Source organism: Nicotiana attenuata, unplaced genomic scaffold, assembly GCF_001879085.1.
Source record: "Nicotiana attenuata strain UT unplaced genomic scaffold, NIATTr2, whole genome shotgun sequence".
Classification (NCBI taxonomy): domain Eukaryota; kingdom Viridiplantae; phylum Streptophyta; class Magnoliopsida; order Solanales; family Solanaceae; genus Nicotiana; species Nicotiana attenuata.
The window spans coordinates 28283-33625 of NW_017672352.1; positions in this window are offsets into that span (position 1 = coordinate 28283).

A 5343-nucleotide genomic window follows, 5' to 3' on the forward strand; every position below is an offset into this window, starting at 1 on the left:
GGAACTCGTGTAGGGATACTTCCTTATTCCCGAAAGTCTGAGTCTATGCAGGTGCTTGTGTCTGTGAAGTAGCCTGAGGAGCTGAACTTCCTCCCTGAGTAGGCACCAATGCCTCTAACAAATTCAATAACCTTGCCACTGCATCTGCAGGTAAGGCAACAATAGGTACAACAGTTGGCACTGGTGGTGGAGCGTTCTGAACTCCCTACTCATGCACTTGATCTGGCATAACAGCTTGGGTTTGACCCATGTTCCCAACTTGAGGTTGAGGAGCAGTCTGTCTTCTAGTTTGATGAACCCCAACTTGACCTCCACCCCGGGTAGTCAGTACCACGTCCAGCAGATCAGGGTGTGCGTGTCCTAGCCATCTGCAAAAGAAATATTCCAAAGTAAATCTCAAGTTATCTCAACGCACGATCAAAGAATGAAAGAAAGGAAAACATTCCTAAATGTTCAGTAGCCTCGAGATCATAAGTATGGGCGCCTACATGCCCATGAACAAGACTCTACGAAACATTGCTCCATGACTCGGGACTTAAAGCCTAAGCTCTAATACCAACTTTGTCACGACCCAATTTAGGATCGTGACCGGCGCTTAGGAGCAAGTGCTCCCAAGTAAGCCTCATCGGTAATCTTACAGAAAACCGAGCAGAGTTTCCCCTATTTTTGGACCATCCCAAAAATTTCCTGTCTCAAATCAGCGATCAAACAACCTAATAGCAATTCAACTGGCAATTGACAACTTACCAATTAGCCAAAATAAGTCTCCACCATTACTAATCAACACACTAACAACCAGAAATACTAATCTACCTCCAACTTTCATAATAAACGATACTCAACTTAAGACTATAATAACAAAAGAATACTCATGACACTAAATTATTTACTATGGAGCGACTCTAAGAATTCAAAGAAAAGACCATAACAACTGATAAAAATCTCCGCCCATGCGAACAAGTGCGAGGCTCACCAAGAATTCTCAACCTGTGCGCTCTAATTAACGAAATCCTCGCCTGCGTCAACTGCTGTCTCTGTAAAAAAAAATTAGCGGGGAATGAGTCGCTAGCTCAGTGAGTAATAACACTTAACCACAACCGTTTTTATTTGGGGACAAGTCAGAAACATGCTAGTATCTTAAAGAGAAAATACATAAAAATGCCCTTTCAGAAACAATAAATAATTTTCAGTCTCATCACACTTTTCTTGTAGTACAATATAATTAACAATTCAGTAATAAGCTCGGTAACCACTGTATAATATCAGTATTCACATTTTGGGAGGTTTCAATGAACGGATCATGTAATCGGTATAACTGTGGACTTCCTTGAAAGAAGTCATATATATCGGTAGTCCCTACTCGAGGGAAATCGGTAACGGTATGCTAGTTCTACCTTCCCACTAGCGACGGCTATAACGGTAATCAGTAATTACAAGGTGCACCAGGTCTAACGAACCCGCCGTTAGCTACGGGATCCTTCAATGTCTACTCCTATTTATACTTGTCTCTGTAATCCGTATATACTCGTAGAAAATATTTTACAACAATATAGGGCATTTCGGTTTTTATCAAATCATGTAATTTCGTTTCAATAACGGTAAATCTTATCTCAAGTAACAGTAAAACGTATTCAGTAACAATGAGAATATTCAGAATAACTGTAATCGTCTAAAATAAATATAGTAGTATCATATCGAGTAAAGGACTTGTCCCACATGCATATTCAAATCAGTCGGTAACATGCTCATATTAAAATCATATGTAAATCATGCTAGCTGTAGAAATACAAATTGAGGTAAGGTTACTACTCACAGTACTCGTGCCGAAATACCAACCGCTTCACCTCAAGCAACTCGTACAAATTCCTCCAATCAATCTATAATTACATAATATCGATCTCATGTTAATTTTCTTATTTAGGCTAATTCATAGCTATTTTAGAATGCCCAACCCTCGCGGTTTCATGTTTGACTCTTAATTTGCCCAGAATAATTCTTATTGGTATTTAATTTCTTATACCTTGTGAAACCCTTGAATATATGAACTGAGATAAAAAGAATTACCAGAAGAAAAGAACCCAGATGAGAAATTCGAGTATTACCCATAAAAATCAGTGCGTATTTAAGATTTCTCAAAGTTTGGTTCTAGTCTTTTTCTTCTTCTTCTTTCTCTCCCTTTGAAATCCCTTTCAGCGTTTTCCTGAAGCAGACCCGTTTTTCCCCTTTTCTTTCTTTTGTTGGATTTTGTTTTTGTTTGTTTTGTCTCTGATTTGTTCCCCTTTATCTCACTTTTCTTTCTTTATTTAATTTTTGTTTCCACAAAATGGGCTTCGGCCCTTTATTGGATACATATCCTTTTTTTTTTGTTAGTTTCTTATTATAATTTTTGTATATTATTATTATTATTATTATTAATACACCCTTATTTAAAGATATAGGGTATTACACCTATCATGACGAAAAGTTTCCATTGTTTGAACGTATGGATTCGGTCATCAACAGCAGATAATGATGATGATCATTTGACGTACAACATCATTTATAATAAAATTATTCAAAGAGCCTTTGCATAGGTAGATCTCTTGGATGGCCCAGATTCTCTCATGTTCGCTGGTTCCTTATTCATATTTCATAGAAAGTTGACTCCAACTTTGTACAGTGATAGCAGTTGCTCCATTTTTCCTGTTGAGGTATTTTACTTCTATTTGTTCTATCGGCAAAGGGCCAAATATACGCTTGTACTATGAGAAACTGTTGAAATATATCCTTCGTTATATTTTGAGTCCAAATATATCCCTACCATAATACTACTTGTTCAAATACATCCCTCTTTTGTTAAAGTTTGTCCAAGGTAGACATCGGATCCTACGTGATACTAATATTTGATGCAGTGGATACCACATGGCATGCCACCTCAGCGCCCCTAATCCATATATAAAAGACTAAAATTCAAAATATAATATTTTTTTATGGTAGCGCTAATGGTGGCAATAGTGGTGGACAAAAAGAAAATATTAGTGGTAGAAAAAAAATATAAGGGAGGGGTAAAATGGGTTTGGGGGGTTGAGGTGGCAAGCCATGTGGCATCCACCTCATCAAATATCAGTGCCACATGGATTGGATGTCCACATTAGACAAAACTTAACGGAAAAGGGGTATTTGAACTAATAGAATCAATAGTATAACGACAGGGGTATATTTGGGCTCAAGTATAACGAGGGATACATTTAAACCTTTTCTGATAGTACGTGGGTATATTTATCCATTCTCCGTTATTTTATTATCATCTTAATTGACCTTGTGCATAATTCGAATTGTGAAGGATTTTGTAGATTTCTTCTGAATGTAAGTTGGTCTTCCACAAGTTCTTGTCTAAAAACTTTTTGTACAATCTGACACATTTCACGATCCTAAACCCATATCCGATCGTGATGATGCCTCTCGTGAAGACAAGGCCAGCCGACACATCTCCAATTCGAAGTCAAACAGCTAAACAACAATAAAGCAGGCTAAAACATGATTTAATAATTTCTAAACAGCAGATAACACCATAACAATGCGGAAGTACAACGCAAACACAGCCCAAATCGGGGCTGTCACTAGTCATGAGCATCTATTAGAGTATAAATACAACTACAAGGTCTGAAATATACAAACAGGACTGATGAACGAAAAGGGAGAAAACCAGTGCTGCGAATGCTGACAGCCACCTCGCTAAACTCCGATAACCCTGCCTCAAATCAGCCAAAAACCTGCTACCGGGTGTATGAATACCTGCATCTGCACACAAGGTGCAGGGAGTAAAGTGAGTACTCCAACTCAGTGAGTAATAAAGGTAAATAATAACTGAGCAGCAAGAAATCACGTAAAGCAAATCAACATGCTATATAGAAGCAGTGTGAGACCTTCTGTGAAAAATATAATGAAGCTGTGAAATTTTTAGAAAACATCTTAGCTCGGTTTAAACCTCTTTTGAAAATGACTTTTTCGATAGTTACGCAAATGAATGCAAAACCGTTAGTGCCGATAAGCACAGAAAATCTGCCCCTCGGGCACAAATACCACAGTATAACAAGTAAAATGACAAGTAAATATGAAAGATAAACACATAAAGGTTCGCCCCTCGGGCACAACTCAGAACAATACCAGCCCCTCGGGCTCACTCTCAGAACAATATCAGCCCCTCGGACTCACTCTCAGAACAATACCAGCCCCTCGGGCTCACTCTCAGAACACAATGGGTACCCGCGCTCACTTGTGGTGTACAGACTCCGGAGGGGCCCCTTACGGCCCAAGCGCAATATCAAGCCATCTCGTGGCATCAACTCTCGGCTCTCGGCCTCACATCACTCAAGCCACCTCGTGGCGTATATATGTATCTCAGGCCCTCGGCCTCATATCACTCAGTGTATCCTCACATCTGACCCTCGGCCGCACTCAGTCCGAAAATCATCACAAGCCCCTCGGGCATTAGTAAAACAGTAGTTCTCAGCTCAAAACATCATTTAAAAATATCATTTAAGTCTCAAAACTGAGTAAAAGTGGCTGAGTTGTAAAACAGTGGAAAACAACAGGATTGAGTTCAAGTAATAAGTCAAACCGTGAGGAAATAGTGATATAAATCCCCGAAGGGTTCAAATAGTTGGCACGAAGCCCAAATATGGAAATCAGCCCAAGTCATGATGTTAACAAATAAGTTTCAGTCAAATACGCGGTAAAATCATCAATCGGGACGGACCAAATCACAATCCCCAATGGTAAACGACCCCACGCTCATCATCGAGCGTGTGCCTCACCTCAATATAGCACTACGATGTGCAAATCCGAGGTTTCAAACCCTCAGAGTATCATTTACAATCATTACTCACCTCAATCCGAGCAAAATCCTACTCTGAAATGTCATTGCCCCTTGAATCGGCCTCCAATCGACCCGAATCTAGTCACAGTTAATTCAATTCAGTCAATACTAATTATAGGAATTAATTCCATATGAAAATACTTAGTTTTCCAACAAAATCCGAAATTTAACTCAAAATTGCCCGTGGGGCCCACGTCTCGAAATCCGACGAAACTCACAAAATCCGACAACCCATTCAACCACGAGTCTAACCATACCAAAATTACTAATTTCCGATAACATTTCGACCCTCAAATCCTCAAATATATCCAAGAGGGTTTTCAAACTTTTCCAACTTAAAATCACCAATTACATGTTAAAAATAACAATGGATTCGGGTAATCTAACCAAAATTGAGTTAAGAACACTTACCCCGATGTTTTTCTTGAAAAACTCTCGAAAAATCGCCTCACCCGAGCTCCCTTGGTACAAAAATGGAAGAGTGA